Raw genomic sequence first — 20,383 nt, 5'->3', positions numbered from 1 at the left:
GACGTGAGCATTGATAAGTTCCAGATGTCTGGCACAAATAAAAGCTTGATAACTTTCCTAAACACCTCCATGTGCTGAGTTCTCTTCTCATTCATAGTGCGAGTCTTGCAGCTGATCTTCCTGCCCTGGAACTAAGAGGGAGTGTTGGGGAAGGTCAGGAATCTTAACCATGAAAGGTGTAGCTAGTTCCCCCAGGACTTGCGGGTGGGTGGTGAGTTGTGCAGTGCCCTGTTTCCCAGAAGCACAGCTTCTACCTGCACCTTCCCCTCTGCTTCTTCACAACTGAGCTGATTGCAGAGTTTATCTTTAAAAAAAAAAAGATTTATTCATTTATTTGAAAAGCAGAGTTGCCGAGAGGGAGAGACCGAGAGAAAGATCTTCCACCTGCTTGTTCTCTTCCCAAATGGCAGCAACAACCAGAGCTGGGCCAGACTAGAGCCAGGAGCCAGGAGCTTCTTCTGGATTTCCCACGTGGGTACAAGGGCCCAATTACTCAAGCCATCTTCCACTGCTTTCCCAGATGCATTAGCAGGGAGCTGGATTGGAAGTGGAGCAGCAGGGACTTAAACCGTGTCCCTGTGGGATGCAGCTTAACCTGCTATGCCCCAGTGCTGGCCCTAGAGTTCATCTTTAATTCCATCCCCTTTCCTGGCCTTCTCATTCCTGAGAATAGCCCAAGGACAACCTGTGTCCAAACCACAGGGGGCCCAACATCAGTGCAGGCTCCTACACCCTGCTCAGAACCCTTGTCTCCTAGTTAGGGGTGTGAATGGGGAAGAGAAAGCTAGAACCACTGTGGATGAAGTTTGCTCTCAAATTTGAGATCTATGTGCCTGTGTTCTCAGAGTGTGGTTCGTACACTGGCAGCATTGGAATCACCTGGGAACTTAACAGAAAAAAACCATATTCTTGGCACTCATTCTAATCTTGAACCTGAAATTCTGGGAGCGGGGCTCAGCAGTCTGAGCTTTAACAGCAGCACAGTGACTCGGATGCAGGCTGAAGTTTGAGAACCATTGTGTAGCCTACTATTGTGTTGACCCACATTCGCTCTGTGCTCTCAATGGAGCAGAAAGCAATCGTCTATCTAGTATTGCAGAAAAACAATCGAGAATTCCTATTTCCAAAGGGTTCCAGGTGTACTGGGTTATACTTTTATTTTGCTCATCCAAGAACATCCATCCACCCTCTGTCATCTATTTAACAAAAATCCATTTTTAAAGGGATATGTAAAGATTATCTGGAAATACGGGCAGGCACTTCGGCCATGACAGCTGCAATATAAAATCCCCTGAAAGATGCAGACCCTTGTAACTAATAAAATACTTCATTATGTAATGAAGAATGAGTAGCTTAATTAAGCTGCAGTTGTTGACCCTGTGGTGAGCCTAACACTTTCATCAAGGATACTGCATTAACCAATATTTAAGATACAACTCATCTACTGAGGACAGGATGATTGGTAATGAAAGCTACCCACCTAACCAAACTTAGTCCCAGGCCTTAGGGCAACTCTAACTGATCTTCTTTGAAATGAATCCATTAAGAAATGAAAAATAACACCACCCCCCTTCAGACTAAGTTGGAATTATGCTCAAGGGAATTTTCATGAGTTTTGTTTTCCTTTTTTAATTTTTCTAACATGAATCTTATTTTGATTTGAAAACCAGCTTTTTACACTACAAAGGCCCAATAGGTCTTTTGACTTTGAATAAGTCATTCAATGATAGAATTGTAAGGATATTTAATACCTCATCTGGGGAGCGATTCTACCCTATCCTGCTCCACGTGGAGGTATTTCAGTGTGTGGAGACGTTTGTTGTTGCAACTGGAGGATGCCGTGGGAACCTTGTGGTTGGAGGCCAGTGGCACTGCTGAACAACTTACTGCACGGGACAGCGCCTTACAACAAAGAACTAGCAGGTCACACTGTCAACGGTGAGAAATCCTGTTTTTGTAGAAATTTCCTGCCCGCAAGGGCTCAGGACTCACAGACACACTATACATGCTCACGGCCTCAAGGCGTTTTTCACTATTTGCCCATTGCTCACCAGGATTCTGGTAACTGTTTAAAGACACTAAAAGTGCTATCATACCAGATGAAAATGGAATACGAAGTCTCCAATGATTTAGTAAGCTGAGCTGTTTTTCCTGTGGACTATGTTCTTCGGTTTTTCTAGAGGCATACAGATTTGCATGGTTTATTCAATTGTACATCCTGCTTTTTATGTATTACTACGTCCTGGTATTTCCATATTGCTGTAAGCTTTGTACTAGGTTTTCTTAATATCCTCACAATATATCATCCAATGAATTAATGTATTTAACCATTGACTTCTTTTTTTTTAAAGATTTATTTATTTATTTGAAAGAGTTACAGAGAGGCAGAGGCAGAGAGACAGAGAGGTCTTCCATCCGCTGGTTCACCCCCTAAATGGCCGCTAATGGCTGGTGCACTGCACCGATCCGAAGCCAGGAGCCAGGTGCTTCCTCCTGATCTCCCATGCGGGTGCAGGGCCCAAGCACTTGGGCCATCCTCCACTGCCTTCCTGAGCCACAGCAGAGAGCTGAACTGGAAGAGGAGCAACCAGGACAGAATCCAGAGCCCCGACAGGGACTAGAAGCCGGGGTGCGGGCACCGCAGGCAGAGGATTAGCCAAGTGAGCCACAGCGCCGGCCTGTGCACAAGTGTTAACAAGGCATATATACTGCTGTTAATTTTAAAATCTAGAGGAATTAAATGCAGCACAGTTGGCCTCAGAGCCATCCATGGAATATCAGCTAAATGTTTTACTTTCACGTCAGTACACTCGCCAAAGAAGAGATCAATAGTGCAGTTGGGATCACTCTGAATTTTAATGACGTTTCATGAAATTCTTAGGAAATCTCAAACATCTGGATGCTCTTTGAGGGAATAAACTGAGTCTCCTGATACATTTAAACTGAACACTTTTACTGGAGAATTTGCTATAAATATTGTCATTATAGTTTGGTTATCTGAAGATTTTACATGTGGACAAGCAAATGTGAACTCACAGTTTAGGGTATTTGGATTCAGAATTCCAGTATGCGATCACTTGTTGCAATAAGACAATGTTCTGGAGTACTGATGACACTGGTATTTCATGTGATCTCATTTCTAAGGGACTAAAACTTGCAAACTTAAAGTGTCATTAGGTGATAGGGGTGGTACAGGTGAGGAGTGGGTGGTGATGACATTGGGATAACGGTATAGAGGTGTTGCTGTTGCTGATGGTTGTGACGCTCACAGGTGGTGGATATGGTGATGATAATATTGGTGGTGGTGGTGATGGAGGTAGAAATATGAGGGTGGGGTGATGCTGATGGTGGTGATGGTGGTGGCAGTGGTGATGGTGGTGGTGGTTGTAACTGTGGTGGTGGCATCCCTCTCTGAGAGCTTGCCATATAAAAGGACTGTGTTCATCATTTACATGGATTTTTCCATGATCATTCAGGCACTCTGATATTACAAATATGTAATTGGCTCCTAATCTGAGTTAATCCCTGTGCTGGACTCTTTGGGTAGTTAGGAAAATTAAAAAGATTCAAATATAGGCCCTGTCTTTAAGAAGCTTAATGATCTGACAGATATATTCTGTGTGTCCAAAAGATAGAAATGCTTATTATAAGCGGCAGTAATGATGAGAGTGTGATGGCGATGGTGATGATGGTGCTGTTCAATGAGATGCTTTGGGGGATGGTACTTGTTCACATAGAGCAGCTCTGGAAACCTTACACGCAAGACTGTTGAGCACTGTGTGCTCACTGAGGGCCACTGGTCAGCGTCACATGAGCACTTGCTATGCAGGATTCCATTTACTCTTCACAAAGACCTACTAGTAAAGTACTTGACAGACAAGAGCCTGATGCAAAGGTTAAGAGCCTCATGCAAAGTCGCAGAGCTTGTAAGTAACAGAGCCAGGCCTGAAATGTCTGAGCATCAGCACAAAACACTGATCTTTAGCTATGTATGTCGTGTTGCTCGGTGATGGCATTTTTTTTTTCTTTTGCATTTACAAACAAGAAAATCTATCCAGTTGCCAAAATTGAGAATAAATTGAATCATACCATCTTTTGGAGTGGCACAATTGTATTTTCTAAACTTAATATTTTAAAAACCTGTTTATAAACTCATCAAGAGGCATGAAGCACAAAATATTTCCATTAAAACCAAAGGACATTCCTACTTGTTCAGGTACATGGGAAAAGAGGACATTTTATAGTCAAACAAAAGAATTTTAAATGTCCGTATTTACCTTTGGAATAAAACCAATGAATCCCAGAGTTATATGCATGCAGCCTGTGGCTGCCTCCCCTGCTGCCCCAGCTCGTGCCCTGAGAACTTGACCAGTGGTCTGCTTAGTCGGGGGAGGAGAGGCCTGGGTCAGTGGTGTGAAGCAGAGAGCTGTGTACCTTCTTGCCAGCTCCTCAGAGATTAAGAGTGTGCAAACACAACAGGTGGGCTTTCTGCTTTCTGATAACTCTGCCTCTGTGTGTGTGTGTGTGTGTATGCACGTGCACGTGCATGCTATGCTAACTGGTTGTACATTTTTTCTTATGGAAATTATGGTTTTCAGTATATGAGGGATCCTCAAAAAATTAATGGAAATGCATGCTATGAAAAACCCATATATGACTTTCATTTTTGGTACCAAAATAGACTTATCTTTTAATTTCTTTTCCAATGAGCTTTTTGAAACCTCTTCTTTCTAGGTATTCTGATGATTGAGACTTCTCTATTTGTTTCCTTCTAGAATTGTATTTGTGGAGGACATAGGGTATGCTAGGCATGTGCAAACTTGATTTAATTTTCTCAAAAGCCTTGTAAGACTATAGTTTATTATCGCCACATTTTAGATGATGTCACAGGGCCCACAGGGTAAACTTACGGCAGAGATAGGACTCAACTCAGCTTTTATTTAATTCATAAAATCACCTAATTTTGTTTTAAGAAGACATTTATTTATTTGAGAGAAAGGTCTTCCATCTGCTGGTTCACTCTCCAAATGGCCACAATGGCTGAAGCTTAGCTAATCCAAAGCCAGGAACTTCTTCCGGGTCTCCCACATGGGTGCAGGGGCCCAAGGACTTGGGCCATCTTCTACTGCTTTCCCAGGCCATAGCAGAGAGCTGGATAGAAGAGGAGCAGCCTGGACTAGAACCAGTGCCCACATGGGATGCCTGTGTGCCACAGGCAGAGGCTTAGCTCACTATGCCCCAGCCCCAGCCCTGACAACTGCCTAATTTTGCAAGAAAATATTTTCTAGTGGCTTCAGTCAGAAGGAATAGCAACTGACTGGAAACTGTTCTTCAACCAGGCCCCAAGGCCTTTAGTGAACCTGTTAACCTGTGCCTAAATATTTCTGCTCCACCCTCATGTCTGAGGACCAGTTCTTCCGAAGGAGTTAGTGCTGGGGTCAAATCTTGCCTCCGTGGTTTACCAGGTGTTATTTCTTGGCCCAGCCATGCACTCTCTCCAAGCCTTAGTTGTCTCATCTGTAAACTGGGAATGATGATAATCCCAGCCTTTCAAGTGCAATAAGGAAAGTTAAACAAGAGGAGGTGTGTAGAATTGAATACAAAACCTGGAGCAAACAGACTGCTCAATTGTGTAGTCAGAAAGTAGAAAAGCAAAAACTAAGCATTGGCAACTTCATGGGAAGTCATTATAAGAAAATATTTCACTTGAAAAATATCAGCTACAGTTCATCTGGACAGAAACTTACACATAAAATAGCCCCAATTGTACATGTGGCTTCCCTGAGGAGAACATACGGCTAACTTTGGCCCCTGGACAAATTCAAAGGCAAAGCATTGGGTAACTCCTGCACTCTTGAGATTCCAACAAACACCATGACAGACAATACAGCTGCCTCACAGCCCAACTAATCCCAGGCCAAATGGCTCAAGTCCTTAGACTCTCTTTTCTCCCTAAATTTCCTTTCCACTTCCCGCTTCTCCCTAAAGTTACTGGCGCACACTTGACATTGTGGCTTCATTCGTTGGCCAAAATTGGGCTAATCTCTGGGGGTGCTTCCCTGGAAATCCAACCAGATACCTGTTTCTGTCCAAGTCTTGTGCACAAGACATCGAGCCAGTTCTTCCTCCCCTGCCATTCTGAGGAAATTCTTCTGCAGAGTTGAAGATGGGAATTGACTTGGCTGACATTTCCAGAAAATGCACAGCATCGCTGTGAGGTATGTGTATATTTGATTCACACTTCTGCCAGGTCTTCTTGAAAGAAAATATTGGTGAAGGTCTTGATTCCCTCAGTAAGATGAATTTAGACTCAAAGTAGAACGATCACATCTTATGTTTGACTAAATTCTTGAGTTTTTAAGGCACAATCCTCTACATGTAGCTCCTTGGAGAATCATGCTAATCCTTTAAGTATGGAGGGAACCTATTTTTACAGATTTAGCAAATGAAATGCACCTATTTTGAAAATAGTTCCAGATACTTTGGGGAAAAAAAACCAACAGTATTTCTGGGTGTGCATGGAAAGTATTCTACAAACATGGTAAATTAACCTTTCCTCTCTTCTGAGAACATTCATGCAATATTTTTTGTATGCTTTAACAAAGTCTATCGGTTATTCTTTTATTATTATTATTATTTGACAGGTAGAGTTATAGACAGTGAGAGAGAGAGACAGAGGGAAGGTCCTCCTTCCATTGGTTCACTCTCCAAATGGCCGCTACAGCCAGTGCTGTGCTGATCTGAAGCCAGGAGCCAGGTGCTTCTTCCTGGTCTCCCATGCGGGTGCAGGGGCCCAAGCACTTGGACCATCCTCCACTGCCCTCCCGGGCCACAGCACAGAGCTGGCTGGAAGAGGAGCAACTGGGACTAGAACCTGGCCCCCATACGGGATGCCGGCACCGCAGGCAGAGAATTAACCAAGTGAGCCATGGCGCCAGCCCCAGTTATCCTTTTTAAAATGAAAAACACTGTCACTGGAAAACAGAGATCTTGGTGGCAACACAGGCAATAGTAAATCAAATACAGGATTGTGAATTCCAAAAAAAATTAATGTTCACACTATGGCTGAGAGCTCTGTGAATATGTTTGGTGGTGAGGCACATTATGTAACATTGACAGAAAAGAAGAATATAAAATATATGTCATTATCTTCAGTGTCTAGTTTCTATTCGTGGTTTAATCAGGGACCTCCATTTTGATAAGAAATTCTCAGAAGAGTTTGAAACTGGGTTCCTGGTGAAAACTGAGAGGCCCATGAATTCCTTTTTTTTTAAACTTTTTTTTTTTTTTTTTTTTTTTTTTTAATTTTTTTTTTTTATTTTTTTGACAGGCAGAGTGGACAGTGAGAGAGAGAGACAGAGAGAAAGGTCTTCCTTTTGCCGTTGGTTCACCCTCCAATGGCCGCCGCGGTAGCGCGCTGCGGCCGGCGCACCGCGCTGTTCCGATGGCAGGAGCCAGGTGCTTATCCTGGTCTCCCATGGGGTGCAGAGCCCAAACGCTTGGGCTATCCTCCACTGCACTCCCTGGCCACAGCAGAGAGCTGGCCTGGAAGAGGGGCAACCGGGACAGGACCGGTGCCCCGACCGGGACTAGAACCCGGTGTGCCGGCGCCGCAAGGTGGAGGATTAGCCTGTTGAGCCACGGCGCCGGCCTTTTTTTTTTTAAACTTTTATTTAATGAATATAAATTTCCAGTGTACAGCTTATGGATTACAATGGCTTCCCCCTCCCATAACTTCCCTCCCACCCGCAACCCTCCCCTCTCCCGCTCCCTCTCGCCTTCCATTCACATCAAGATTCATTTTCAATTCTCTTTATATACAGAAGATCAATTTAGTATAAAGATTTCAACAGTTTGCACCCACATAGAAACACAAAGTGAAACATACTGTTTGAGTACTAGTTATAGCATTAAATCAAAATGGACAGCACATTAAGGACAGAGATCCCACATGAGGAGCAAGTGCACAGTGACTCCTGTTGTTGACCCAACAAATTGACACTCTAGTTTATGGTGCCGGTAACCACCCTAGGCTGTCGTCATGAGTTGCCAAGGCTATGGAAGCCTTCCAAGTTTGCCGACTCTGATCATATTTAGACAAGGTCATAAAAGACAGAGGGAGGATAGTAACCAATGATCCTAAGAGTGGCATTTACCAGGTTTGAACAATTATACAGCATTCAGTGGGGAAGAGGACCATCAGTACACACAGGTTGGGAGTAGAGCCATTGGTGGTAGAGTAGAGGTTATGATTACGAAGGAATGAGGCCCAAGTGCGCTAGACAGGGCCTAGAACAAAGGACAGAGTCATTATTAGAGGAGCTAAGAAAGGTGCTGTCTAAGCTACAATTAAGTTTTCTGATTGAGAGGCAAATAGAACCTGACAGAAGGGGCTTGATAATAATCTGGTGGGCTTTAGGCTTTGTAAGTGAAGAGGCCCAGACCTATCTATCTCTTCACATAGGGTATATCCTAAGGGAGGTGTGAACCTCCTAGGGGAAGGCACTCTGTTGACTTTCATTACGTGGCTGGCCTGGGAGGAGAGCTGGCCAGGTAAAGGCAGGGGGCATCTCAAACAAGAAATTTACAGTTCTGCCTGCAATGTTGCTGACCCTACTTGACCATACCCTCAGCTGCAGTGGTCACTTTGGAAGTTGGGCTGAGTGAAGGGCTTTTCAGCTTAGAGCCAATAAGATCTGTGGCTCTGACCTGGGCATCCTTCGAGTCCAGGGCAGGTCCATTTCCAGTGATCCAACTCTTGGCAGAGCTGCCAGGGCTCTTCACAAGCTGACTTCTGCTGAAGCCCAGGCCTACCACAGGCAGTAGACTGGCCTGTTGGGTCTCCTTGAGGGCAGATCACTGTACAGATCAGCCATTAACAGGCCTGCCACCCATTGCTTCTGATGCCTAGCTTTCTTTTCCTCCTGGTTGGTGTTGAAGCAGACCAGAGGATGCAAGTCAAGGGAGTGCCCAAGTCCCATCTCTAATCTTCGGTGGCCTGAACTACAAGTCTATAGTCACAGGCATGTTCTGTAGTAGTTTTTCTAAGGTAGACAATGCCCATGAGGAAAATTATATTCTCACTTTAAAACTTTCTTTCCCTTTGGTCTGAAAGGGAGGTTTTTTCTACTTACTGTATACTTCGCTGATGGCGAAGTAAATCTAGCTATGAGATTATTATTTAAGCTCTTATTTTGGCTATGCTATTACAGAAAAATGTTAGCCATCTCTTTTATAAGGTCTAAAGATTAAATTGTGCGTCCTACAGATTCCTTCATGATAGAATTAGTTTCCTACCTTGAGGAGAATAGAGAAATGAAAGAACAAGTTGGGCTTAGAATAGAGAAATGAGGGAGCAAGTCCTAGATCACTTGCTGACAATAGCAATATTACATGAATACTTAGCAAATAGTTTCAACCATTAGATAACAACTTAAAACATTTACCAGAAGGTCCAATGCCTTCTATAAATTTTAAGAATCATGTATTTGGAAACACCTCTTAAATATCTAACATGGTGTAGTTTGTTTAACCAGTAAACTTAAGCACAACCATCTAAAATGTTTTTAGTTTCTTTCTACCAACACGTTTAAAACATATGATACACAGATTCAGGTCACACAAATTAAAATGTATCTTTTGATTGATTTTAGCAGCTTAAATTTATAGACAATCTTATCTATAAGCCAATTAAAATAAAACTCTTAATAAAATTTTCCTATGTGGACATACAATATGTACACACATATAACATAACATAATAGACCAATATAGCAGTTTTAATAATAGCTTTTAAAATCTTTAACTCTTTTTGTAGATTTCCAATTGATTTGAATTGCTTTTTGTTTTTAGTAACCTCAGTTAACCATACTTTCTCTCAGCTGGTATTGTTAATACATTATTGGCTTCATCTGTTTACAGAGCCATCCCAAAGTACTGAATACAATAGAAGTTTTATGAGCAGCAAATCATATATAACTGTGGATGACAAAAGACTTTAAGTTGCCATGTTTAAAATTATAAACTCATCAACCAACAAGAGGCACTTGCTTACTTCACAGTATTTTTGAAAGCACCTGTAGGATTTTACAAGTATTTAACCCTTTAGGCCTCTGGGGCTTTCTCATTAAGATAACTATCATGTCTAGTAACACAAGATCATTAGACTTTTTAATTCTCAAACATTTGTATTAATAGCATTTTCCATTATAGAAACTTAAAATTTGGTACCACGTCACATCTTGACAGTACGTCTGATATAATCCAAATAGCCTGATTAGTTGGTGTCTCTATAAGATGAGAGACATAGGTCCTTCGATTTTTTCAGTTGGGCCCAAACTGGAACAACCAAAGTCCAAGATTTACTGGAAATTTTAGAGTCCAGATTGTTTGAAACTTTGATTTTTTGAATGCCTGTCAAGAATGCCAACAAGGCTCAAAATCCAAAATATCTGGTTGAAATAAGATTCCTTAAAATCATGACATAACATAGACCAAATTTGATCATTGTTACAAGGTAATTATTCAAATCTTTGAAAATAAGCACATATTTAAATAACCCATAGCTCTTAATAAAAATGCAGCTGTTTTTGAACAATTAGAATTTAACAGACATCGGCCAGCGCCGCGGCTCACTAGGCTAATCCTCCACCTTGCGGCGCCGGCACACCGGGTTCTAGTCCCGGTCGGGGCGCAGATCCTGTCCCGGTTGCCCCTCTTCCAGGCCAGCTCTCTGCTGTGGCCAGGGAGTGCAGTGGAGGATGGCCCAAGTGCTTGGGCCCTGCACCCCATGGGAGACCAGGATAAGCACCAGGCTCCTGCCATCAGATCAGTGCGGTGCGCCGGCCGCAGCGCGCCAAACGCGGCGGCCATTGGAGGGTGAACCAACGGCAAAAAGGAAGACCTTTCTCTCTGTCTCTCTCTCTCACTGTCCACTCTGCCTGTCAAAAAAAATAAATAAATAAAAATTAAAAAAAAAGAAAGAATTTAACAGACATCAAGAGAACATAATAGATTACTTTAACACATTGCTTTAACAGAGCATCAGATTTTAATTCTATGTCAAAGAGAAATTGAGTTTCCTGTGATCTTTTGCTGTGAGGTTTCCTTCCTTTACCTTCTTTCATATTGGTGACCATGTTTCTGTGTATCTGTGTGTAACACATCTTTAAGCATCTTTTGCAGGGCAGGACGAGTGGCAACAAAGTCTTAATTTCACCTTCATTCACAAATGAGAGCTTTGCAGGATATAATATTCTGGGCTGGCAGTTTTTCTCTCTTAGTACCTGGGCTATGTCTCGCCATTCCCTTCTAGCTTGTAAGGTTTCTGAAGAGAAGTCAGCTGTGAGTCTAATTGGAGATCCTCTGAGAGTAATCTGACATTTCTCTCTTGCACATTTTAGAATCTCTTTTCTTTATGTTTCACTGTGGTGAGTTTGATTACAACATGTCGTGGTGAGGATCTCTTTTGGTCATGTTTATTAGGGGTTTTATAAGCTTCCTGTACTAAGATGCCTCTGTCCTTCTCCAAACCTGGGAAATTTTCTGCTAGTATCTCACTGAAAATGCCTTCTAATCCTTTCTCCCTCTCCATGCCTTCAGGAACTCCCAGAACCCGAATGTTAGGTTTTTTAATAGTATCCTGTAGATTCCCGACAATATTTTTTAGATTTCTAATTTCTTCTTCTTTTCTTTGGTTTGCCTGTTTCCTTTCCTGTTCTCTGTCTTCTAAGTCTGATATTCTCTCTTCTGCTTCGCCCATTCTGTTTTTAAGGCTCTCTAATGTGTTTGTTTGATCTATTGAATTCTTCATTTCATTATGATTTTCGTCACTATCACAATTTCTTGTTCTACTAGTTGTTTCATTTCATTTTGATTCCTCCTTAAGATTTCATTTTCACGAGAGAGATTTTCTATCTTGTCCATTAAGGATTTCTGTAGTTCAAGAATTTGTTTTTGAGAACTTCTTAATGTTCTTATCAATTTTTTGAGATCCGCTTCTTGCATTTCTTCTATCTCATCATCTTCATAATCTTGAATTGGGGTGTCTTTTTCATTTGGGGGCATCATAGTGTCTTCCTTGTTCTTGTTACCTCGGTTTTTGCGTTTGTTGTTTGGCATGTTGGAGATATTTGGTTTCTTCACTGTGGTGTTTTTTCTTGTTACACTATGGCTCTATATTAAGTGGACTGTCTGCTTTTGGTGGAGCCTTAGAGGCTTGAGATGAGTGTGGACTGAGAGCTGTGTTTGGTTCCTCAGGGTTGAGGGTGTGTCAAAGATGACACTCCCAGGTTAGGTGTGGTAAATCTCTTTCTTTCTTTCTTTCTTTCTTTCTTTCTTTCTTTCTTTCTTTCTTTCTTTCTTTCTTTCTTTTTTATTGAAAAGGGAAGTAATTCCGCACAGCTGAATGGAATTGGAGGTAGTTAGCAGGCAAATGATATACCCACTGGAGGCAGAGATAGGAAGCTCTTTCCCAAGGACCACACAGGGAATCTCTGCTGCCCTCAGTGTGGGCTCCAATTCTCCTGCAGTCTCCCACTGGGTTGCCAAGTTAGATCCTAATCTCCTGTTATTTCACCCCTCCCCCCAGAGTCAGGTTTTTCTGCTAAGCTCAGGGCCGGTGCAGACCTCAAGTCGCCCTGCTTATGACATATGTCCAAAATGGCGCCTGCTCTTTGTCTTGCTCGCCTTTGAGGGGTGAGCGGAGAGAGAGAAACTGGTGTCCGTATCGGTCACTTTTTTTTTCCCTCTCTCTCTTCTAGTTAGCCTGGTGAACTTTTCCCCACGGAGTTTCAAGCCTCATTCCCTCTAGTCTCCTCTTTCCGCTTGCCCGCTGGTGTCTCAGGCTATTGAGGTTCGGCTCACCTCTCGTTCCAGCGCTGGTGTGTTGAGTCTGCCGCTGGTGTCCCGAACTTGGGCTCCCACGCTCTCCACACAGGTCCACTGTGAATCACTAGTTCCGGAAGAGTTTCCTCTGCTGTTTCATCCCCTACTCTTCCTTGACCCTGCAGTATCTCCACTTTTATTAACCTGTGTCTTTTCGGACTATCAGTGTGCTCCCTTCCTATTCTGCCATCTTACCGTTCTCTGAGGCCCATAAATTTCAAACATGCTTGTGGAATGCAAAGTCTTGTTATAGTAGTAGAAGGGTAGTAATAAAGTGATGCTCTGGTACACATATGATCAATTCTTAGTCCTTTATGAGAAGGAAGGAACATGAGGCATTCATACAAGATGGATAGTCATCACTTATTGCAATTGCCTAACAGAATCCAAAACAGGATTTGCCACTGAACTGAAGTAACTGTATATACTTCAAATGTTGCATAGAAAATGGAATTAAAAGATTATGCACATTTCCATCAGCTCTTTGAAGATCCCTCATGTTCAAGGATACCCATGAGTGTTCTTTAAAAATTTTGTAGAGCTTCTTTTCTAGTCTAGGGGAAGATAACCAAAAAAAAAAAAAAAAGTGGAGAGAGTCTAATCTCAGGGAAGAGTCAGGAAGAAAACTGCGAAATCCACACAAGATAGAGGGATGCTGTGGATCTATGTGGAAGGTGTGGAGCGGTAGCATGAACACAGACACAACACAAGACCCCAGCAGCCAGGAACCTCAGCCCCAGCTTTGGAGAGTGAGGTGAGACCAGACTGCAGCAGCCCAAGCCACCGGTGATAAGGCTGCGGGTAGAGCCTGGTGAGAGTCTGGCTTGGAGCCCTGTAGGGGACAGTGTACCTGCAAAACTAGAGGAAGAAAAAGGGGCACACTTCTCTCTATCTGACCACCCAACAATGGCATCCTGTAACTAGTTGAGAGAGGGTCACCATTTTGGACATGTGTAACAGCTGTAACAGCTTGTGTCCACATGCCCAACAGATAGCCGAGAGGAGATGCTTGAGTGTGGTTGGGAGAATTGACAGGTACCTGGGTGCCCGTGATTGTGCTAGCCTGGTGTACTGGGACTGTGGAAACACTGTGGCTGTGTGGGAGGGTGAAGGGTATGGTTGGATATCTGGGAAGTCGCTGTGGGTGGCTCCACATGCTCAGAGCTCCCTGTCTGCCTAGGGGAGAGTCATTGCTGTGGGATCTGGGCTGACATATGATTGCACAGATCCTTTGTATGGTTCTTGTGGGAGTGCAGATGAATATTGCACCCACTAGAGCTACTGCCCAGGTGTTGGTCACCTTGGAGGAGAGGAGGTGAGCATGAGACTATGTCAACAGAGCTGCTCAAACCCTCCCCTCTGATAAAAAAAAAAGAGGAGATTTCCATGCCCAACTTGGATATAACCTTGGGAACTCCCCTCACACTGAAGTACTGGACAGAGCTCTCTGGCCACACCCAGCAGTTGCCTCTGGGCAGTCACTGAAAAAGCAGACAATCCACTAAGACACAAAGGGATAGTCCAAAGATTAAAAGCCATCAGAGAGGGAATTAAACCCAACAAGTATCTCCACAAATGCTGAAAAATAAACACAGAAAGAAACTCAAAAACAAGACTAAGAAAGACAACATGATATCCCCTAAAGAACACAACACTTCAATAATAGAATATGAAGATGAAGAAATTGATAAAATGTTGGAAGCAGAATTCAAAAAAATGATTGTAGGATTACTTAGAAGTAATCAGAAGCAAATCCACAAACTAAAGAAATCCATGCATGACATGAGTGAAAATTTTTACCATGAAATTGAGATTTTAAAGAGAAATCAAAATGAAATATTAGAAATGAAGAATTCAATAGAGCAAATGAACAATGTGCTAGAAAGCCTTAACAACAGACTTGGTGAGGCAGAACAAAGAATATCCAAGTTGGAACACAATCTCTGGAAATTTTACTGGCAGACCAAAAATAAAGAGAACATGAAATTAGAAAAACTAAAAACAGTATTGGAGATTTATGGAATACTATCAAACAACCCAACATACAAGTCTTAGGAGTTCCTGAAGGCATGAAGAGAGAAAATAGATCAGAAGGTCTTTTTATTGAAATAGTTACAGAAAACTCCCAGTTTGGGGGAAAGAAAGCAACTTCCAAGTACAGGAAGCACATAGAACTCCTAGTAGACATGAACAGAAGAGATCTTCATGTTGACACACTGTAGTCAGACTTTCCTCAGTAATCAAAACAGCCTGGTACTGGCACAAAAACAGTTGGACAGACCAATGGAAAAGAACAGAAACTTCAGAAATCAATCCTTGCATGTTCAACCAACTTATCTTTGACAAAGGAGCGAAAATCAATCCCTGGAGCAAGGACTGTCTGTTTAACAAATGCTGCTGAGAAAACTCATCTCTACATGCAGAAGTATAAAGCAAGACCCCTACCTTACATGTTATGCAAAAATCCACCCAAGATGGATTGAAGACCTAAATCTATGACCTGATACCTTCAAATTATTACAGAACATCTCAGAAACCTGGGAAGACATTGGCATAGGCAAAGACTTCTTGGAAAAGACCCAGAAGCACAAGCAATCAAAGCCAACATTTACAAATGGGATTGCATCAAATTGAGAAGATTCTGCACTACAAATGAAACACTCGGCAAAATGAAGAGGTAACCGACCAAATGGGAGAAACTATTTGCAAACTCTGTTACTGATGAAGGATTAATATCCAGAATATATAAGGAGCTAAAGAAACTCCACAACAACAAAACAAACAATCTGGTTATGAAATGGGCAGAGGACTTGAACAGGCATTTTTCAAAAGAGGAAATCCAAATGGCCAAAAGACATATGTAAAAATGCTCAGGATCAGTAGCCATCAGGGAAATGAAAATAAAAACCTCAGCCCTGTTAGAATGACTTTCATACAGAAATCAACAAACAACAAATGCTGGTGATGTGGGGGAAAAGGTACCCTAATTTAGTGTTGGTGGGAATGTAAACCAGTACAGCCACTGTGGAAGGCAGTATGGAGATACCTCAGAAATCTGAATATAGACCTACCATATGACCCAGCCATCCCACTCTTGGGAATTTACCCAAAATGAAAAGAAAGCAGAACATCAAAGGTTATTTGCACCCCTATGTTTATTGCAGCTCAATTCACAATAGCTAAGATATGGAATCAACTTAATGTTGATGTCCATCAACTTAAGACTAGATAAAGGAATTAAGGTGTATATATGCACCATGCACAGTGATTAACAAAAAAATGAAATCCTTTCACTTGCAACAAAATGGATAAAATGGATGCAACTGAAAAATATCATACTTAGTGAAATAAGCCAGTCCTAAAAAGACAAAGACCATATGTTCTCCCTGATATGTGGTAACTAATAGAGCACCTAAAAGCTAATCTATAGAAATGAAGTTGACACTTTGAGACACAATGAACATCCCTTGTCTTGACTGTTGAGGAACAGTTTTTTTTTTTTTATCATACTATTTGTTTAACTGTTTACTTAGTTAGGGTTAATCTTATGTTTATTTAGTTAACTGAAAATAGATCTTAGTAAAAAATAAGAATGGGAATAGGAGAGGGAGGAGGAAGAAGGGTTGGAGTTTTGGGGCAGGGGATTAAGCTAGGGTGGGAAGAATCACTATGTTTCTAAATTTGTATTTGTGAAATGCAAATACAAAGTTTGTATACCTTAAATAAAAGGTTTCTGGATTAAGTAGAAGCCAGCACAACACCCTCACATGAAGATGATGCCAAAATTAGTATATTAAATGTAACTTTATCAGTGTTGGCAGGGTGCTTCTTTTCCCATCTATATACTTTTACTGTTCTTTTGTGTATAGATGCCAGTGAGTTTCTTGTAAACTACAAAAAACCTGAAAAGGTTTATAGAAATGAAATTAAAAGGTATTTGAAATTAAAGGGTATTTGAAATACCCTCATATGTGTGTGTGTGTGAGAGAGAGAGAGAGAGAGCGCAGTTTTTAAGACACTGGACATCAGGAAATGACAGACAGTAATCCCAAGAGATGAGAAGCAAAGGAAGTGAACTGTTTGATGGGTTCTCTTGCCTCCAAGAGGATGTCTCTAGGTCGTGGTGTTGGAAGGATAACTTCAGTTCAGGTCAAGCCTGAGTGAGCTCCTGGAGAGAAAGAAGCAGGGCTGAGAGGACAGGGAGACCCCGAGCTGAGAATTTACAGACAGAAATCCAGAGATGAGAAGCTGTACAGAGCATCCAAGAGATCTGCAGGGTCTCCCTGTGTTATTCAGCAGGAAACTGATGGCACAAGACAGGCAGAAATGATGTGTGACCAGGGAATAGACCATCCCCAAGGAGGAGAACACAGTGCCGATTGCTCACAGGGACCAGGAAACCCGGAGAGTCACATAACTCACAGAATAGAATACAGAGAGAAAGCTCAGAATGGTCTCATCTGGAGAGTAGGAAACAGTGCCAAGTGAAGCACTGCTGTGGACCTGCCTAACAGATCGTAACAGCAAGACTTCAGAGGATCCAAAGTTCTGAGTAGTTTAACTGCCTCCCGGAAGAAAGCACATGAATATTGATAGAATATGAGAGTACCCCACACCCCAGAAGGAACACTTCGCAATGTCTGCCATAGAAAGAAGAAAGGCATGATTCACAGTGAAGAACAGAATCACTCAAAACCAAACCAGAACTGACACAGGTCTGAGAATTAGCAGAGATATTAATGCAGTTATTATAGCTATATTTCATATGTTTAAAAATGCAGTGGAGACAGGAGGGTATAAAAAGATGACTAAAATGGAATTTGTGGAGATGAAAACTTTAATGTCTAGAATGAACAATACACTGAATAATATTGATGGCAGATGAGATTTGGTAAAGCAAAGGAATTAGTGAACTTGGGAATGTAGTAATAGAAATTATCCAAAATGAAACAGAGGAAAAAAAGATTTTAAAAAATTAAAAGAATATCAATGTGTCTCAAGGATCTCTTGAAGAAATTTATAGAAGTAGACAGAAGGCCAGCAGGAATGTAATACACTTGAACACACTATCAGCTGGTTTGGTCTAATTTATAGAACTTTGCACCCAACAGTATACACATTCTTTTCAAGTACACATGAAGTAGTTATCAAAACAGACCATATTGTGGGCCATAAAGTAATACTCAAAATTTTAAAGAATTCAAATCATACAAAGCCCTGAGTAGAATTGAATTAAAAATGAGTGGCACAATAATCTTTGAAAAATCTTCAAGTATTTGAAAATTAAATAAAAGCAGTCATAAAAAACCCACGATCAAGGAAGAAATTAAACATAGAACTAGAAAGTATTTTGAAATGAATGAAATGAAATAAGTATGCAGGAATTTGTGAGATTTAACTAAAGCAGTACTTAGGAGGAAATTTATATCGTTAAATGCCTGTAATGGTAAAGAATAAAGGCTCCAAATCACTGAGCTCAGCTTGTACCTTAAGACATCAGAAAAGTAAAAATAAATTAAACCCAAGATAGTCAGAAAAAAAGTACCAGAGTTAAAGTGGAAATTTAATGGAATAGAAAAAGAGAAAAATCAATAAGCTCAAAAATTGTTTCTCTTAAAAGATCAATAAAGTTGGTAGATCTGTAATCAAACTAACCAGGAACAAAGGAAAGACATAAATAAGCAATGTGAGGAATGAGAGAGAAAATACATTTTACTCATTTTAAAAGCATAACCAGAGAATCTTATGTAAGAGCAATTTTTTCTCATATAAGAACACTTTGGTAAAATACAAAAATTTTTTGCAATGCACGAATTACCAAAGCTCACTCAAGAAGAAGTAGCCTAAACAGCCTATACTAGTTAAAGTGGTTTAGTTTGAAGTTCAGACCTTCTCATAAAGAAAAGTCCAGGCACAAATGATTTTGCTGACAAATTCATGGAAACAGTTAAGGAAGAGATAACACCAATTCTATACAAACTCTTCCAGAAAGTTGAAGAGGAGGGAATATTTCTTTCTTTTAGGTCAGATTACCCTGATACCAAAACCAGACAAAGACATTACATGAAAGAGAAATTACAGACTACAATTCCTGTGGACATAGACAAAACTTTAACAAATCAGATCCAATGACAGATAAAAAAAGATAATGTGAGGTTTTTTTTACCCCAGGAATTCAGGGTTCACCGAACATTCAAAAGTCAGCTAATAAAGCATTTGCCCTGTTAATAACATCACCCAGTGCTGTATGTTTTCTGTTTTTATTTAATATTAAGATTTATAGCACTAATACAGGTTAATCGATTTACTTGTGGCAATTAAATAAAATAATAAATGTAAAAGCATCTAATAAAATATGGAGCGGAAATAGTGATCAATAATTTCTTGCCAGAGAGAAATGTACTTAGTGCTTGTTTAGGTTCATCAACACACTTCTTTCATCATAAAAGAGAAGAACATGGACATCTACTTGCTGTCTTTTTTTTTTTTTTTTAAGATTTATTTTTTATGTGAAAGTCTAAGTTACACAGAGAGAGGAGAGGGCAAAGAGAGAGAGAGAAGAGGGAGAGGTCTTCTATCCGATGGCTCACTCCCCGATTGGACGCAATGGCTGGAGCTGTGCTGATCCAAAACCAGGAGCCAGGAGCTTCTTTCGGGTCTCCCACGTGGGTGCAGGGGCCCAAGGACTTGGACCATCCTCTACTGCTTTTCCAGGCCACAGCAGAGAGCTGGATCGGAAGTGGAGGAGCCGGGACTAGAACCGGCGTCCATACAGGATGCCGTTGCTTCAGGCTAGGGCGTTAACCCGCTGCACCACAGTGCAGGCCCCTGCTGTCTTTCTGAGCTTATGTGACCTCAGCACGGCAGCCCTCATTTCCGTAACTGTGGACAGGTTTCATGATCCTGCTGGTATGCAGCCAGATAAGCTTGCATCAAAGTGTCCCGACACTGAGGAAGATGTGCTATACACCCACACATCCGTACAAAACAGTCAGCTGAACTAACTGGTGTGCTTAGTAATAGAGTCAACTTGTATTACGGTGCAAGCTCCTTATTTTCCATGGCACTTTGAGCACCAAAAGGTGTGGAATATGTTACATCTTAGCATTTAGATTCAAAAGTCAACACTTACTTGACATCACTCAGTGTGTACATTAGGGACATGTGTATTAAGGTATGTGTGTGTGTGTGTTCCACAAAGGAATGTAACTTTGACATCTGTTCTTGGTGTCATTGCATATAACTAAATCTTATGCAACCCAGTAACCAAAATTGTAGTGGGGTACACTAAAAATAACTGTATGTTTCTTATCTTGCATAGCATTAAGATAGCTGGGGTATAAATAAAACTTTTGACAATGATCTGAGAAGGGTTAGCATGTCTTGCATCTTCTCATGAGACAACACCTGTCAAATGATAATAGCTCTCCATATACTATGCACTATGTGGAGACAGAGTTGGAAAATGCACCTGGCAACTGCTGTGAGTGATCATTGA

The 20,383-nt window shown here is 41.3% G+C and overlaps 1 protein-coding gene across 1 annotated transcript in view; it reads left to right on the top strand.

Annotated features, from left to right (window-relative positions):
• The window catches only part of COL6A5 (collagen type VI alpha 5 chain), a 106,810-nt gene that overhangs the window by 74,732 nt on the left and 11,695 nt on the right, over positions 1-20,383 (top strand). The window lies entirely within an intron of this gene.

The sequence above is a fragment of the Lepus europaeus genome, chromosome 2 (genome assembly GCF_033115175.1).
Source record: "Lepus europaeus isolate LE1 chromosome 2, mLepTim1.pri, whole genome shotgun sequence".
NCBI classification, from domain to species: Eukaryota; Metazoa; Chordata; class Mammalia; order Lagomorpha; family Leporidae; genus Lepus; species Lepus europaeus.
The sequence above is the reverse complement of the archived record's forward strand: the minus strand, read 5'-3'. Positions and strand labels throughout refer to the sequence as shown.